The sequence below is a fragment of the Tiliqua scincoides genome, chromosome 2 (genome assembly GCF_035046505.1).
Source record: "Tiliqua scincoides isolate rTilSci1 chromosome 2, rTilSci1.hap2, whole genome shotgun sequence".
Lineage (NCBI taxonomy): Eukaryota > Metazoa > Chordata > Lepidosauria > Squamata > Scincidae > Tiliqua > Tiliqua scincoides.
In genome coordinates, this window is record NC_089822.1 from 159198516 (window position 1) to 159217723 (window position 19208).

Below are 19208 nucleotides of genomic sequence, written 5' to 3' on the forward strand. Positions count from 1 at the left end.
AAGCAAAGCAATACTTTAATACTGCTCACAGCAGGAAGAGGGTGAACAGAAGGACCAGGAGAGTCTTGCTGGAAGCCCAGGATCTGCACATTTCCCACTGAATTTTTAATGTTAGTAGGAAGTAATTTCTCCAGGTAGGAAGGAGTAATTTCTCCAGGTAGAAACCTGGCAACTTTGTTCAGTAATGCAATTAGATTGCAAGTAGTGGATCTTTCTAACGGGCGTATTGATATTTGATCAGTGGTGCAGCTAAGGGGCTCATCAAGGTACATTGCTCTAGGTACCTAAGAGGTGGCCTGCACACCATGTTTACATGAGCATGCTGTAATTCTAGCAATGACTCCTGGGTCAGGCACTTCCAGGGGGTGACATCTGATGTTATGGCTCCAGGTGCCAGAAGCCACTGCTTCGATGCTGCAGATGGAAGGTTCTGAGTTTCCATCACAAGTCTGAACATGAGCAATAAAACAAAGTTGTTTATTCAGGGGGAATCTGATCCAAGACACAACTCTGCACAGCATGGGTACCCTTGGATATGTTGCGATCTCACAGTCTCCAGATGTTAACTGGAAATAGAAACGCGAGAAGTACAATGAAATTAATAGTAAATGCCATGGAAAAGATGAGGTTGAAAATAATGAGCCTGGAACTTTAATGCAGTTTTCAGTACAGCAAAAAATGTCAATTAATTTGTATGATTGATAGTCTGTACATTTTAAAAATATGGAGATTTAATTTGATTTCAACTTGATCTAGCTCTTGAGACTGGGTGGTTAGTTTCTGATGACTGTGCAATTGTTAACATTGGAAATAACATTTTTTTTAGTTGGGCACTGTCATGGAAGTTAATATCCTAACTAATTAACACCATGGTCGTTTAGTAGTCAAGAGAAACTCCCTCCCCTCTCATTCTCACTGATCATCCTTATCAGATGTATATTCCTGCACTAAATCTGTCTTGCTTGTTCTGGCTGTGTACAGACAAGCGACTGAAATCTGAAGGAAGTCAGTCATGCCTAATTACCCAGCACCCCCCAATAAAGACACAGACAAGGGTATATGGTACAAAGGGCCACTTTATTAACTATTTAAATATACTTCAGATTGCAACAGGGCCTAACAAATAAGTCATGCGGGTTCTACATGGGGGAAACGGAGCTGCCCGTCTACTTCCCCCTATAGTGATTTGGGCGACCACACCAGACTCAGGGCAGCGTCAGTACAAGCCTGCCGCCCCCTTCATTGTCACCCCGAAGGGGCAGGGTGGCAGGCTAGCTCAGGCCACCCGAGCGAACCCACGGTGCGCCTTTACCACCAGGCCGAAGTTCATCCAGCCTGCGCCACCCAGCCGGGAATGCCAGCATGACCAAGCATGGAGTCCACCCGGCCCTTGCCACCCTGCGGTGTACACCGATATGACCCTACCTACCCAAAACCCGCATGACACCTGCCACCCGGGGGGTCAGCCTAGTGCTTGGCCCCACCGCCCCACACGGAAACAAATTTCCGCAGGCCCAGTTGCAATTCAAGAAGAAAAGTATAATTGCCCAACACCGAAAGGTGTACTCCATCGCTTCTGAACAACTGGGGCGCATCATAGCTGATGCCTGGGTGATAAATGACACCGACTCCGTAAAGGGGTACCACCCGCCTCACATACGAATTTACCTTCTTCCTATCCAGTTCAATCTTTTTAACATCAGAGGCATAACACCAAACACTGTGAGGCAAGAGGTCAGACCATAAGATGACCATCCCGCAAGATGCTAATTAATGTGGAGAATATCGCTGTAGGCCTGAAGCCTCAAGGACAGAGTCGTCCTCTGGCCCAGGTCGTTCTCTCCCAAATGTATAATGACGATGTGAGGCTGGGCATGGGCATGCACAAACTCATAAAAAGCAGGAAGAAGCTGATCCCACAGCATTCCCCGCTGTGCAACCCAATGCACAGTAGCCAAGGAACCAAGCTGCAACTGCATGCCAAAGCTACTGGATGCCGCCCTCTTCCTTGCCCAGAAAACGATGGAGTGGCTGAAGATAATGACCCGAACTGCTCCCGCCCTGGAACCTGTGGACAGGAAAACAGGAATCACAATTCCAGAAACATGCATCACTTAACCATATAGCACCTGGCAAAGCCAGTGCAAGTGAGTGCCCAACCGCTGTCACGGGACAAGCCCGGAAATATAGCATGCAAAACAGGAACATGTGGCAGTGCCACTATAAACTTCTGGCAATGCCAGTATAAAGGTTGACCCCTGCTAATTGGGTAAGAGGCACTTTTTCAAGTGGGTGCTCCTTTTTTTAGCAGGGGGAGAGTAACTGGCCCATCTCACCCCAGCACTGTCTGTTCTAGTGGCTGTCTGCTGGTATTCCTTTGCATCTTTTTAGATTGTGAGCCCTTTTGGGACAGGGAGCCATTAGTTATTTGATTTTCTCTGTAAACCGCTTTGTGAACTTTTTGTTGAAAAGCGGTATATAAATACTGTTGTTGTTGTTGTTGTTGTTGCAATGCCAGTATAAAGAGTGCCCAACCGCTGTCACAGGACAAGCCCGGAAATATAGCATGCAATACAGGAACTTGTGGCAGTGCCACTATAAACACCTGGCAATGCCAGTATAAAGAGCGCCCAACCGCTGTCACGGGACAAGCCCGGAAATTTCTGTGGTATCTGCATCACCCCTCGCCCCTACCACCAGGGCGAGGGGGAATAGCCGAGCGAATCCCGCTCAGCGCTTGTCAGGCTCTCTGACGTAATACGAAAATGCGCAGGAGCACCAACGGCCAATCCTCTGAATGTCCCGGGCTGGGAGGCCGATATCAGCTGCAGCCGATGCAGCCCCAATCCTGAAAGAGTGCAGGCCGTAATCTTCCGCCCGAAACCCAAGGTCCGCCACTGCCCTGCGAAAAAGGACCCTAAACTGGAAAAACATAACAGGTGAGGCATCAACATGACAGAACAAGGCATCCCAAACCACAGGACGTGCAGCCAAACAAGACCAGCATCAGCAAAACTTGAGGCCTTGGCACAGAACGCCAATGCCGCCAAGTACACTGATAAAGACCTACACGATACGTTAATGCCCTGCAGGTATAAAAGAACCGCATCAGGTGTTCTGGCGGAATAGGCCAGACTTGGGGTACGGTCAGGGCTGCCCAAAAGGCCTCAAATTCCCTTGCCTCCCTTTGATAGCTGTGAAGGTAGACGGCGCAAGTGCAGACAAAATTACATGCTGCGCTCTGCACAGCCAAGGGTCCTAAGCCAAAGGGGCATCGGGTCAGGATCCCGCCGCACCCCTGGAGCCAGCTGCCGGAAATGCTCCACCTAAAAAACAAGATAGGGTGTCGGCTATGCCGTTATCAAGACCCTGGATGTGCCTAATGAAAAACAAGGTGTTAATCTTAAGGCAATGCAAAACAAACACCCTCACCAGTCCCATTACCCGTGGGGACCGGGACATCTGCTGGTTAACGACAAAAACCACAGCTTGGTTGTCGCACCAGAAACGCACGGTGGAGTTGGCAAATTCCTCTGCCCATAATTGAACTGCCACTGCAAGGGGGGGACAGCCCTAAAAAATCATGTCTACAGTAACCCCTTCTGAAACCCATGTATCCGGCCAAGGGGCAGAACACCATCTCTCTCTAAAATAACTCCAAATCCAAAACCACCCGCAACATCAGAGTGAACCTGCAGCCCCGCCCCAAGTAAACACTCCTGCTGCCAAAAGGATACACCATTATAAAACCTCAAAACTGTGACCAGATTACCCAATCTGCCTTCATGTCCTGGGTGATCCACAGGCGATGGTGAGGCCTCTAATACCCGCCATGCAGGCATGCAGCCTCCTGAAAAAAGGCCTGGCTGGGGGCAACTACCCTGCAGACAAAATTCAGATGCCCCATGAGAACCTGCAAATGTCTCTAGGACAATTTCGGAGCCTGGAGGCCAGCACGTATTAGCTGCTGCAGCCTAACCAACCTGTTGCCAGGCGGCCTACTGCACCGCTGTACAGTGTCTAATTCAATACCAAAAACGTAAGGGTAGTTGCGGGGCCCTCAAAATAATAGACCATTGAGGCGAGTCGTGCTCTGCTCACCACTAACCACGCCAAAAGGGAGGCAGATTTCTCGAAAGGGCACAGGAAATTGCGCATCCCATTGGTAGCGCTTTATCCAGATATAAGGAAACATTAAACTGAAAACCAAGCAAACAAAAATCATCAGGGTGGACGGGCAAGAGTCTGATTGTAGACACAATATCCGCCTTGGCCATAAGGGCATCATGGCCACAGCCACATACTACCCTGATAGCTTGGTCCAAAGAATATATCATAATGAACTAAGGTGTACAGGGATCCTATCACTAACTGAACCCCCATAAGGATAGGACAGATGGTGAATGAGATGGAAGGTCCAGGGACCTTCTTGGAACTACACGTAATGGGAACACCTAAACATTGGGAAACGGAGGAGACTTAAAGGGGCCCGCCAGATGGCCGGCTCCCTATTCCTTATCTATCTTAGCTTAAACTGTTCCTTCCATACCCTTTACCAACAGAAGATTCCTGGCCCAGGTAGACCTGGAGGGAGGGGCCGCAGGAATCTGAAATCCCTTGTCACTACCTTCAACTAATGATTGAGCGTCCGAAAACTTCGGATACCCCTACAAAATACAGCCAACACCTCTACTGTAATCAGGGTGGGCCACCTTCCCAGCTTGAGGGGGCTGACCACCCCCACTTTTGGCCTGCCCAGCTTGGAGCCTGGGACTCCTCCTAAATCCTGCCAACTTGGGGCACACGGACACCGAGTGCTGGCCGTTGTACTGCCCACTGACATGTGCAAGGGTGCAACCTGCCCTGCCGCACCGCCCCATGGAGTTAAACTCATAGCAGGAGCGGGGGCTGAACGCATCACACTCCTAACATCCCTGCCACTGGCCCGGCTGCGCCCAGACCAAATGCCCACTAAGGATCAATCGCCCAAATTGGACTGGGCCGGCCAGATAATTTGAACCCACAATCCTGCTCTGAAACCTGCCAGTCGAGGGGATAATATCCAGGTACTTAAAGTGCAGCTGCCCGTGCTGCCTACATTTGAATAACTACTGCAGCATAAATAATATATCAGGTCAACCAATTATTCTAATTTCTATCAATTTTTCTGCCTTCACCCCACTTGGGGGACAGGCACTGGGTCACCCACCTTCAAGGCTGGCTCAGGTTGCTCACACAATAAACTAAACACATTAACAAACTCGCCCCGCTAAATTTTCCTTTAACTGCCAAGGCGAGTTGACCACCCAAAGGCAGGGCCACATCCCACTAGGCCACTCGTGGACGCTCACCTGACCCTTCCGTGTCTCCCTGAGAGAAAACCCCATACAGGACATCAGCATAAGGAGCTAGGCTGTAAGGGACACCAGAGACCATCAAGATCCGATGCCTGTACCTGAACAACTGGAGGTCCCGGAGCCTGTCGCTCAATGAGCTTGTCCAAAGCAGTTAATCTCTTCTGTGCCCAGAAAATGATGGAGTGCCCACAGATAAGAACCTGAACTGTCCCTACCCAGGAACCTGGGAAGATGCCACCTGTGGCTGCTGCTGCTCATCAGGGTCCCACTGTGCTTGCACAACCAGAGGTCTGGCTGGAGCCTGTCACTCAAGCTCCTCCAATGGTTACTCTGGAAGAGAGGATTTGCTTCAGGTTCGCCCCACGTCCCTTCCTGGTAGACCTCCCTGGGGAGGGAAGCACCTGATGCATTGACCATCACCCAAACCAGCGTTTGCACATTGCACTTTCCTTCTTAAAAGCTTCTACCTGTGCAACCAGAGCCCACAGCTCAGCTGTATCATCCTCCTCCTCTGAGGAAGAAATCAGTGCGAGCTGGGGGGGGGAGCCTTCCCCCCTGATTTCTTATTCCTCATTGGGCATACAGACGTCTCAACAAAAAACCTGGGGGGGGGGAGTGGTGGCAACTGACAGCCACCTCTCACCCCTCCAATATATTTCTATTAGAGAAATATATAGATTATTTCTGAGAGCCCAGTCCTATGCATGTCTACTCAGAAGTAAGTCCCATTATAGTCAATGGGGCTTACTCCCAGGAAAGTGTAGACAAGATTGAAGTCTTATTTATCATGACCGTCTTATTATTTAACAATCATTAATTAACAACAATTGTATTTTTTTTTAAAATTATTATTATTAATAGCCAAAAAAGGGGGGAGGGTCAAGCGGGGGGGGGCGGTTTGCAGTGAGTACTGCTCAACCTTGCTTCACAAAGCACTGATCCCCTGCTGAACCACCCCGGGCTCCACTCAGGGCACAATCCCCACAAGGTCTACTCAGAAGTAAGCCCCGTTCTATTCAATGGGGCTTACTCCCAGGAAGCGTAGCTAGGACTGCTCAACTCCAACAGCCCGCACAGCTTCAGCCAGCAGCAAACACTGCCTGCCATTCACTCTCCACTAACGTGGGAGGCAGGAAAACAAGCGTGGGGCAGGAGGGCAGGCCCACAGTCCAACCCAGCCAGGGGGGAGCTCAGGCAGTACACTCCAGCTGCCCCCAACCGAGGCGCAGCTGCAAGCAGCAGGCTCACCCCTCCGGCCAGCGGGAGGATGGGTCTCACGCCCACACAGCCCCCGCAAGCCCCGCCGCCGCCACCCGAACCAGCCAGCGGGAGGCTTAGGTTGGGCTCAGGCATGCCTGGCCCCAAAAGGCGACAGCAGGGGCGGGGGAGGAGGCGGGCGCAAGCAGCACCAGCCTGGCTCCACTGGTAGCTGAAGCCCAGCAGCCAGCGAGCCCGAAGGCGAGGACCTCAGGTCCCGCTCTCACCACCCACAGAAGCGCCAACCCCCAAACCCCGACGCCACCCTAGCCACCCAGCGGGAGGCTCAGGTCGGGCTCATGCACGGCCCCTCCTCAGCCGGTCGCCAGAATTGGCGGGGTGGGGCAGGGCACTGGAGGCGGCACCAGCCTGGCTCCGCTGATAGCCACAGCTCAGCAGCCGCTGAGCCCGCGAGCGAGGCGCTCAGTCCCGCTCGCCACCCACGAAGCACACCAACCCCCAACCCCAACAGGTAGCGCAGGAGCTCCAGCCACCGTCTCACAGCCAAGGGGAGCGAAGAGTCACCCCTGCTTGAAAGCAAGCAGGGGGGGGACCCCCAAGCCACACTAAGCAGCCTCTGCCAGGCACAACTGCCTAATACTGCTCACTGCCCTCCGGTGGAACCCTTGAAGGGCAGGTGGGCAGGCAAGGCTCCCACAGCAGAGTCGGAGCTCGGAGGCCACCCCACATGGCCTTCAGTTGGCGAGCAGCAAGCAGGGATCCTCCCTTGACCGCTGCCTGGTCCCGACTGCGCGGGCTTCTCTGAGCAGCCTGCACGTGGCCCCAGACCAATTAGCCCCCAGCCAATCGGCTGCGAGGCTGGCCCTTCCTGTGTCTAGTGCGTGGGCAGGGTAAACGCCGGTGGCGTGCTAATACACGTGCCACCGGAAATCTTGGTGGAATCCATGAAATTCTGTCAATAAATTAGGGCTCTGATCTGTCCTATTGATTTCAGAGGGACTAGGGTGTAGGTAACTTCTTCTGGATTGGTAGTTCAGTTGCTTTTCAATGGCTTGGAGGTGGTATGCAGCCAATACGTGCTCTCCATGGCACACCTTCTCTCTTGCCATGAGCCCACAGCTTTGACCCTTGTTTTCCTTGTACTCTCGTGTCTTCTCCTTGTATACTGCAGGTGGCTCTGCAGTCCCTTGTCTGCACAGACAAGTGCCAAATGTAGGAATTCTCCCCATGACTTTATACTGCTGTGTGTCCAACCTTTCAAATCACAGGATGGAACATTCTTTGATTTCAGCACTTGCCTCTTTAGACAAGTGCTGAATGCAAAGAGAGCTGTGATGGACAGGGCAAAGGAGTGCACTGGTGCTGGAATTGCAGCTAGCTGACATGCTCCCATTCCTCCTGGATCTGGATATGTTAACCTGAACTGTGGTGTCTGGTCAAACTTCTTCTGGAGGGTTTTGTAGCACTTTGTGTCTCACCTTGGAAAAACCCAAGCCAGTAATCAGCAGTGTGACCGTTACTGCTGTAACAGAAATGTGGAAGTTTTTTTTTCTTTGGCTGTCATGGACACCCATTGGAAAATGTTCATGAGCAACATCTTGAGGAGTCCTGTATGCTTTTAAACAGCTAAATAGGACTTACCTCTGAGTACACATCCTTAGCACTGCACTATAAGTGCTTTTGTGTCTGATTTGAGGAGGGCCTATCCACTTCCTGTATCAGTATCCTGCAGTCTTTTGAAATAACAGAGCAGGCCTACAAGAGGGAACTGAATATTATGTATAGATAATCAACTCCTGCTGCCTGGGAAATATAGGCCAGAAACCACTGAAAGTCAAATATCATTGATTGTCAAATAAAAAACATTGTCAGATGCCAAGCAGTGATCAAATACTAAATACCATACCTTATTGAATATCAGAATTTAAAACAGACATCATTAGATATTGAATATTCAGAAGAAACACAAATATGGAAAAGCACTGAAAATGGTATTCTTGCATTTGATATAGAAGGCTTCCAAAGTTGCTGAGCTGCTTCTTATATGTTACACTGTTTAAATCCATGGTGGCACCCAAATCCATGGGTAGAGGTCCTGAGAGATTTCTGCTCACCATTGCTTTTTCCAGTGGTCAGAGTGGTGCCCCAGTAAAATGCAAAACACATAATAAGCTCTTGGTTTTTGGTTTCATTCCAGTTTAATGATCCAGGCCTTCCTTGAAAAGAGATGAAGAGATGAAGGCCAGTTTCATGGTGAGAGAGAAGGCCAGTAAGAGATGAAGGCCATGGTGGATGGCTGCAGTGGTTTAAAACTGCCTCCAGCTTCAGGATTGTAGAGAGGGTCTGCTGTATATGGAGGGTCCCTCTATGGAAGGTTTTGTTCTCAATACCTTTTCTAATGATCCCAAGCATAGAATTGGCCTTCTTTACTGCTGCAGCACATTGGGTCGACACTTCCATTGACTTGTCCACCACCACCCCAAGATCCCCTCTCCTGATCTGTCACAGACAGCTCAGAACCCATCAGCCTATATATAAAGTTTTGATTTTTTGCCCCAATGTGCATGACTTTACACTTACTGACATTGAAACACATCTGCCATTTTGCTGCCCATTCTGCCAGTCTGGAGAGATCCTTCTGGAGCTCCTCACAATCACTTCTGGTCTTCACCACTCGGAAAAGTTTGGTGTTGTCTGCAAACTTAGCCACCTCACTGCTCAACCCTGTCTCCAGGTTGAGACCTCCCACCTCCCCCTGCCATGTTTCACATGACCTCCCCACCTCACACTGCCCCACCCACCTCGTTCACAGCTGCAGAAAAGCAGCAAGTAGGGAGGCAGCACCTGCAGCTGAGCTGAGCAGCTATGGCTACCTCTCTCCCCGAGATGCCTCAAGGCATGGCTAGCCCCTGGTGGCTAGCCATGCCTCCCTAGGGAGCCCCTATGAACAGATTGAATACCTCAGTCTTATTGGTTTCATGCTGTGCCATAATAACATCTCATTGGCTCTTCAAACAATCAGTCTCATTGGTCCATTTTGAATTAAGGAAATGTACTTTTTTGTGGCATAAGACAGTTGCATTTTTGTTTTCTAGTTTTTTGTCCATAACTTTTGGTAGAATAGAGATATTTCACTCCGGTTTTTTAATTTCATTTCATTCTACTGTAAATTATGCATCAAATAATACTATCAATTATGATAGCATTATTCTTACAAACCACGATTTTAGCAATTTTGGTCAATGGTGCATGTCAACACCCCCTCCCCCATGCGTGTCACCAGGTGGAGCCTGCACCCCCCTAGCAAAGCCACTGGCTCAGGTTTTTCACTGCTCCTTCATGCAAAAGAATGAGAATTGTACCTCAAGGTACAGAATACCTGTGCAATCAATCACTTTTATGGGATGGAGCCACCTCCTGTGTGACAATGTGGCATCCAACCCTGGGATGGCATCAGTCTGCAACAAGGGCTTCTGGGCTGGCACATAGTGAACAATGGCTGTTGAGTTGAAGAATTGGCATCAAGAGCACATCATTCATTTATCCATGCTAAAATCCTGGCAAGATATTAAGTTAATCTGACTATGGACTGCAATAATTTGAAAAAGTAATGGTGCTAGCCCAGTGTTTCTCAAACTGTGGGTCAGGTGGGTAGTGAGCCAATTTCAGGTGGGTCCCCATCCATTCCAATGTGTATTTTATTTTTATTATTAGACTTGATAGACTGGTGGACAAATATACTAGACATGGTATGTGACAGCACTTGGGGAAATGTTACAGATCTAGTCTTTTAACAGGCTACTATGTATATGCTTTTAACAATGATAGTCAATGGGGCTTACTCCTGGGTAAGTGTGGAGAGAATTGCGTCCTTTGGGATGTTTGGGGAATCTTTTTTTAAACAGATCAGCAACTGCTTTGGAGGGTTAGGAGGGTTCTTCTTTATTTTAAATACTTTTTAAATCTTATACTTAAATTTTTAATTTACTTACAGCATAATCCTATCTTGCACTGGAACAGGCAGGCTAGGACACCTGCGCTGTATCCAGCACAAGATAGGTGCCCAAAGTGGCTCAATCAGGGGCAAGGAGAAACTCTTCCCCTTACCCCCGGGTAAGCCACTGCAGCCCCAATGGGTTTCCTTGGACTTGCTCCACCTCCAGAGGTGGCATGAGTCCAAGGAGAGCAGAGCGGCTTGCAGCCACTCCGCACTGCTCGGGGAACAGGTTGGGATCTGGCATAACAGCCCACCCCTGGGACTGCCCTCTGCCCACCCTTTCCCCAAACACCTCCCCGCCTACTCCCCGCCTACCCCCCTCCCCAGACCCCTGCATTGGCTGAGTTTGGCCAACACAACCTATCTTGGGTAAGCCTCTGTGCTCCAGTGCATCTCTGTGTGCTGGCGTGGCTTGTTCCTGAGGAGGCACAAATGTGCTTTATGGCACATTTGTGGCCTCCTGAGCTGGCACAAGAGACTTGTGCTGGCCCAAAGGTGCTTTAGGATTGCACCCTTACTTTCTTAATTAATTAGATTGATTTTGTTATATGGGGTGTTAAAAATTTTCCTGCTTGATGATGTAACTTCTGGCCATGACATCACTTCATGTCATGTGTGGATGACATGTCTGAGGACTGTCATTCTCAAAAGTGGTTCCTGGTGCTAAAATGTTTGAGAACCACCGTGCTAGACAACAGTACTGAAATAAATGGTGTGTGAAGGCTGACTGGTGGGGCGTGGGCCTGCCCAAGGATAACATTTTTTCTGGGTCTAGCTGCTATGCTTTGAACAGCATGCAGAATTTGAGCAGGTGGAACTTTTTTCTTTACAGAATGAAGAAAGCTCCAGCCACTTAGTTTCTGCTGCATCTCAGGCCCAGAGGAAGGGGCCAAAGGGTGGCAAGGCTCATGCCCCATCTCTCATTCTTTGCAATGACTGAAATCAGGAAGGGGTCATCTCAGAAACTCAAATGATTTGGGACTTTCCCCTTTATCAGGGATGGCCAAAACTGTACATAGGGCTTTAGGTATGGAGTTTGCCCTGAATGACTATCCCTCTGGAAGACTCAGTGGTGGCTGGGTTGGGGAAGGAATCCTTTTGCTACTCTCACCCAGCCAGACCTTTATTATTATTATTATTAACAGTATTTATATACCACTTTTCAACAAAAAGTTCACAAAGCAGTTTACAGAGAAAAATAAAATAACTGATGGCTCCCTGTCCCAATAGGGCTCACAATCTAAAAAGTTGCAAAAGAACACCAGCAGACAGCCACTAGAAAAGACACTGCTGGGGTGAGGAGGGCAGTTACTCTCCCCCTGCTAAATAAAAGAGGAGCACCCACTTGAAAAAGTGCCTCTTACTCAGTTAGCAGGGGTTAGTGACCTTTAGTGACCCTGAGGTATCTTTTTGTTTTTCATCTGTTCCCAAAGTGTGTGATTTGGGGCATACTTGTTTGAATCACGCAGACCGACTGCTCTGCAAACTTCCTTCTGTAGCGTATCTGTCATCTTGTGGCATGTTTCATAAATTATGCAGTAACAAATCTGAATTTGTCACTGTGTAAACTTGACAGGGAGCTGCAGCCAATTTTGGCTGTCTGATAAGTGTACCTATATGATGCCTGGGTTATGCCTGCTTGTCACATTAGATTTTTTAAGTCTACACCTTTAAATAAAGTGATCTGTGAAGCAGCCCTGAGATCTGGATTGCTTAGTTTAATAAATAGGAAGGTGACAAAGTGACAGAGGTTGAATTAGATGATCTTCAAGTTCCAACTCTCACAGCCCAATCCTATGCTTGCCTTCTCACAGTGGCATCGCTGGGGGAGAAGGGGGTGTGGGCCGCACCGGGTGACACGCCCTGGGGGGTGACGCACCATGGGGGGGTGACGAGCTAACATCGCAGCATTAGGAGCTACTGTGTCATGCCATGCACCATTGGATGTGGAATGTCCAGCGGAGTGCAATGCAAAACCCAGAATTGAAATTGCTCCTTTTGTTCAAAAGTTATGGCCAAAAAACCGGAAAGAAAAAATGCATGGATCCCTATGGAAAGTGAAAGTGAGCCGTATCGCATGTTTACTCGTGAGTAGGCATAATTGCCATAGTCCATCGGAAAGGGCAGGCTGAGAGGAATCCAATGACTCCTGAATGGTCCCAATCCAATGAATGCAGCCCCCCCAAAACATCTGAGAAGGAGGTTCCCCCTCCCAGCTGCAGTCTATTGAGCCCAAAACAAAGCCACGTGGCCGTGTGTACTCATGAATAGGAGAACTTGCCTTAGTCCATCAGAAAGGGCAGGCTGAGAGGACTCCAACAACACCTGAATGGTCCTGATCCAATGAATGCAGCCCCCAAAAACACCTGAGAAGGAGGTCCCTCCCTTCTAGCTGCAAGTCTATTGAGCCCTATGGAAAGCGAAACAGCCTCACGGTTGCATTTACTTGCGAGTAGGCAGACTAGACTTGGCTGGTGGTCAGGCAGGCTAAAGGGAATGTGAGGACACCAGAATGGTCCCGATCCGATGGAGCTGGAGCGCAACAAATGCTCCAGAAGGCAGCCTCCCCCTCCCCCACCAAAAAAGGACAAAAAAGGGCTTCAACTGGTAAGGAGAAAGTTTTCTATTTTGCACTTGCAAAGCCAGAAGTGTCTTTATCTTGATGTGCCTGAAATAGAAGAACTTTAAACTGGGCACCGGGAGGGCTGGAAATCTCACTGATTCTTTTTGGGGGCTGTTGTTGCAGGCAGACTACAGAGTAAGCTCCATTGACCACTATGGGACTTACTTCAGAGTAGACATGCATAGGATTGGGCTCACAGGCTGCAATTCTACCCACACTTTCCTGAGAGTAAGCCCCATTGACCACAGTAGGACTTACTTCAGAGTAGATTCACTTGGTGGAACAGGACTGGGTCCCCCTTATTTAATTATTTCTTTAATTTTAATTTCATTATTTATAATTTTTTATTTTAATTTGCTTGATGATGTCACTTCTGGCCATGACATCACTTCCAATGGGTCCTGGACAGATTGTCATTCTAAAAAGTGGGTCCGGGTGCTAAAAGTTTGAGAACTACTGCAATAAGGTGTTAGTAAGTTGACACAGGGATGTGTGTGTGACTCTACAAGTTTTCAAAATCACTAAAATCAGAATTTGGAGGAATAAGACCATCATGTTATATATCAATCAATGCGTAATTTCATGCAGAATGCAATGAAACAAACCACATTGAAATATCTATGTTCTAACAAAAGGTACAGCTGAAAAACCAGTGGGGGCGGGGCAATGGTACATCACCACGCCCACCACCTGGGGCGTTGCCCCGCCCACTGCATGGAGTGACATGCATGCCTCCCGCACTGGATGACGCGAATCCTAGTGACACCACTGCCTTCTCAGAAGTGAGTACAGTATAGTCAACGGGAATTACTCACAGGTAAGTGAACATAGGATTGCAGCCAAACAATCCAATCCTAACTAGGGTTTATAATAGTGGAAAGCAGCTCTTCTATTGTAAAGGGCTGCATGGTGACACATGTAACACACTTCCGGCAGCCATTCTGGAATCACTGCCTCGAGCAGTAGTGGTGTCGAGGCCTGTTGCTGCTACTGGTAGGAGCACAGATAAACCAGTGCAGTGGGCAGGCAGTGAGAAGAATGGGGTAGGGAGGGGAGGAATGGGGGAGTTTCAGGGTGGACAGGGGAAGGAGGGGGTGGATCTCGGCAGCACTGCCATGTCGCAGGATTCCATTCTCATTCTTCTCCCTTCAGACTTGTGCCAGCAAAATGGATGGTGCAGTTCCAAGGAGACCAGTGGGGCAGTGGAGGCTTGTCCTGAGTTAAGGGAACAAAGCTGGATCTTGACTGATCTCGGAAGCTAAGCAGGGTCAGGCCTGGTTAGTACTTGGATGGGAGACCGCCTGGGAATACTGGGTGCTGTAGGCTTATACCATAGTCTTTCGAGACTGAAGGTCGCCAACCATTTCCTTACCTCAAGGAGGCCTCTGGGACTGCCCCCCTGCAGGATGCAGTGCACCCCTCACAGATGCACCTGCATAGGTGGGGACCTTTCAATCTCTCTTTGTGACAGAAGAAAGATAGCTCATTGCTCTTTATTGCTCTTCAAGCAATTGAGGAGGGGGGCAGTGAGTAGTTCTCAGGGTTTTTCCACTTTATTATTTCCAAACAACAGGCAATAACATTTTTAATTGAACTGGTTCCGTCTCTTGGTCCCTGAAACGACCATATTTGATCTTCATAGGTCATGTCTGAAAATATAACAAAAGCTATGCTTAGTCAAGGGTGGGGCTGACAAGTGGGTCTGACTGAATGTCATGGAAGACACCATTCAGTAGGGTCTTTTAGTATCTTACGTGTTAATGCAGCTGGTTCAGCTCACATTGCGGACTTGTTGCACCTGGTTTTATTGAACTGATACCCCGATCCAAAGACATCCTTGGTGCTTATGTTGCACCTGTTGAATAGCAGTCACAAGCTGTAATCCAGACAACAGAGCCTAACCTGTTGAGTAAATCTGAATAGGGAAGATAATTCCTTGGCACATTGCAGAGGAGTTCAGCTTATTTAAAAGTTTTTAATGTGTAGATAGAAATTCATGAGGTGAAAACAGTTGCTTGTTTGTATCAAAAATCCCAAAAACTCTGAAAGAATATCTTTTGCAATTAGTTATTGGGGCCTAAACTCTGCCTGTTCAGCTAGCTGCAGTTGGCTATATAGTGTCTGATATCACAAAATGACAGACATCTTCTGGAGGGATTTGGCTGCAACAGGTGGAATTTGATCATTTCAGTGACTGCGGGATCTTGGGTAATGTGCATAATCAGACTTGCTGTTTCTCCAGATCAATGCAAGCTCACTTGCAATGCCTAAATGAGCCAAATGGCAATTTTTTAACGCAAAGGATAGAAGAACTTTGCTTGAAAGTGACAGGCACAGGCTGCATTCAGGCATCTTTACAACGTGTGGTTTGATCTTGGTTTGAGAACAAACTCTGATTTGGCACATTCTGAGTGCTGCAAATGAGAAGTTAAAACTTCCAAGCTCCTCCCCCATGCATGAAGGAAACAGGAGGGCACATGGTAGCCAAAGTCTTGCTGCAACACAGCCTCCTAATGTCAGCACATAATTTGTTGTGCCATTGGAATGCGGCCACTGTGTCACAGAGGCTGGATTGCTTCACTGCAACTGTAGCATCACAGGCGGTTATGGCACACAGAGAAACATCATCATTTGGTTTTTGCCCATTATTTTTGCATTGATGGATGGCCTCCTGTAGGCAAATTCTACTTGCAACCACTTAATCTTGAGACCTAATTACTCCTAGAACTCGGTTAATTTCCAAGGGCTTTAAGCATTTATTTTTTTGTACTAGATACGACATGAATCTGTTTCCCACCCGTACTCAATAGCTCGTTGTGTTGATGCTTGATGGGAGACATAGTTGCATCGATTCACCTGCATCCTTAGCTTTGTTAATTTCTACCCTAATTCCAAGGACAGACCATCTTTGGATAAGTCATTGAGAAGTGCTCTGCCACTTCCTTGCCATTCTTGATCTATGCAGTAGTCTTGAAACATTACTTCAGTCTTCCTGGGTCATTATTGTTTGGCCCATTTTGGAAGGAGACTTGCCTTCCAACAGCCAGTTCTTTGAGGAAGTTTGTTACAGCATGGCCCAGTGAAATAGGAACTTCATTACATGTCATAAGAACATAAGAGTCCCTCTGGACCAGGCCAAAGGCCCATCTAGTGCAGTTTCCTGTATCTCATAGTGGCCCACCAGATACCTCAGGGAGCACACAAGGCAACAAGAGAACTGCATCCTGGTGCCCTCCCTTGCACCTGACATTCTGAGGTAGACTACTTCTAAAGTCAGGAGGTTGCACATACCCATCATGGCTTGTAACCTGTGATGGACTTTTCCTCAAGAAATTTGTTCAATCCCCTTTTAAAAGCATCCAGGCCATCATCACCGCATCCTGTGGCAAGGAGTTCCACAGACTAATTACATGCTGGGTAAAGAATTATTTTCTTTTGTCTTTTCTAACTCTCCCAAGACTCAATTTTAGTGGATGTCCTCTGGTTCTGATTTTGTGTGAGATAGAAAAGAACATCCCTCTATCCCAGTGGTTCTCAAACTCTCTGGGAGAGTTTGAGAGCCAGTAAGTCTTTGCAGGGGCGGAGGGAGGAAGCAATGGGGGTGGGGGGAAGGCAGTGGCATGACCCCCAGGATCGCGCCGCTCAGGGGGCTGCAGGGGCTGCAGGAGGCTTGGGTAAGTGCACCCAAGCCCCTGCAGCCCCCTGAGCGGCGCGATCCTGGGGATGCCTTAGGCATCTTTTTTCTAGACTGAAGAGCTCCAAACGCTGTAACCTTTCTTCGTAAGGGAGGAGCCCAACCCAGCAGTCATTTTGGTCACTCTCTTCTGCACCTTTTCTATTTCGACTGTATCCTTAGTCAACCAGAATGAGATGTCTGTTACTTCTAGGTTCTTGCAGTCAATTATTTTGGGACACTCCATCAAGAAGAGGTATATTCTGCTCACTGTAATTAGAAAGTCAGTGTTTCATAGTTCTGTGAATCACACTCACCTTTGAAAGGCAGTGTACCTATAACAATTACCAAGTAGGGAAGCTTGAGGGCACATAGTGCTTTGATGATTTGGTTACAGGCTGGCTTTTCTTCAGTACTTGAAAACTGGGAGAAGGTGAAGACCTCTCCATGAACTCCCAGCTTGTTCTTATTTGGTCTTGACCACCAGGTGAGACATGCATGCAAGAGATTTATCTGCTAGTAGGCCCCCCCTCCCCATTTTTTTTGTCACACCTTGCCCTTTGTCATGCTACTCCAGATACCTAGTTGAACTCTTTGGAAAAACTTTTAATAGAAGCACCAAGTTTCCCAAAGGCATCAAGTTGCTTTGTAGGCTTAAGTCTGCAAACATTTTAACAGTTTTGGGAAGCACTCACTTGACTTTTCAGCCACACAGACAGGTTCCATCTAATAAGAGCTCTATCTGTTTGCTCTGAATGCAGCCAGCATGGGACATTTTTTTTTTAACACAGATGAATTTTTTCCCCATTAAGTGCTTGGTGACAAAGGCAGATATGGCAGGGAAGTTGAAGCCTTCCAGAAATAAGCACCTTACCTAACCTGTTCCCATAGGCCTACAGAGTCATTCTCTCTCTAAGGGAGAACTGATAAATCCTCTGTACATGAGTCAGTTGGCTCCTGCTGTCACTTCTGTTTTTTATCATCTCATCTATAGCAAAAGCTTTCTGGAATTTTCATAGCAGGAACTGGAGGCAAACCAGGGCTGAAAAATTCTGAGTATATTGTATGTGTGACTGTGTGTGTGACGGAAAGATGAGGGGTGAATTATTCCCTGCCCCACTCCTGTAAATCAGGAAATGATTTGAAATGTTGAAATCATGAAATGTTTGAAATGTTGCTTGCTCGTGTAAGGCACCCAGATACCACCTAGTGAAGAGAGTGGGCTGCTTTGAGTTTCTGAAATGCTGATCATGTGAACATGCTTAAGGGTTGGAGCTGTTTCATTAATCTCCATATTGGAAAGTGTGCCAGTTGTTGTAATGTATAGAGTGTGGTTCTGCCATGAATATGTATCTCAAAAAACCAGGTAAGGAATTTTTTTTTTTAAGCATGCACTGTCCCTTCAAACTATTACAAGCACTGAAACCATTCAGCTTACAGTCAAGTCCAGTGGCTTACTTCATTGGTGGATTGCAGCCACACAGTGGAGATTTTCTGCTTTCTTAGAGCTGCTATGATACTATTGATTCCCTGCCTAGATTATGTTCCAAAGTAGATTATGCTTCAGAGTATCTGGTCATTACTCATCAATCATAGGCACCATACAAAAGTGTGTGCATAAATCCTCATAGACAGAAATCCTTATTCATCCATTAAACCACAGAGAGATCACTGTGACTGTTTCCCAAGGAGTGTCACTGATTCTATGACTGAATGAGAAACTTCAGCACAAGGCTGGAACCCAGTTCATGTGTCCACACCAGTTCTTCCGGGATGTCATTTTATGTGTGCATGAGTGTTGGGGGTAAAATAGACTTTGGCTGCCTTTTGCAAATAGTTGTGGGCTTGTTGCTTTCTCACACTCATGACTGTTACTTTATTTTGCACTAGACTCCACCTTCCCTTCTTTTTCCTGTCCTCCCTCTCTGTTTGCCAAGAGTGAATTCCTTCACATTTCTTCCCTTTCTGGGCTGCTCCCAGCTCTAATGAGCAATGCACCAAGAGGCCATTTATCATGATACTTTTGCAAACAAAGCCTCCTCCCTGTATCAATGTTTTGTGGCAAACTGCAGACTATGGACATTTGGAGCCAGGGCCTGTCATATTATTTCAGACCATTTACAGATGAAAGTCGTGGCACTTGGAGCTATCTGCCAGTGCTGAATTACTGATAGCAAAGTATGCTAAGAAGGATGGAAGGCAGGAACAACCGCAGAAGACCGGGGTGCATTTATCCCATGGTTGGTAGTTGAATAGGGAGAAAGATATTATGTCTTTGTCTTAAAGGCAGGGCTGTACTTTTGTTGATCACTTCCATGCCAGGTGAGCCCTTACAAAATT

General features: G+C 47.8%; 1 protein-coding gene across 2 annotated transcripts in view; it reads left to right on the forward strand.

The window, feature by feature from the left end:
- The window catches only part of MGAT5B (alpha-1,6-mannosylglycoprotein 6-beta-N-acetylglucosaminyltransferase B), a 201172-nt gene that overhangs the window by 71839 nt on the left and 110125 nt on the right, over positions 1-19208 (forward strand). The window lies entirely within an intron of this gene.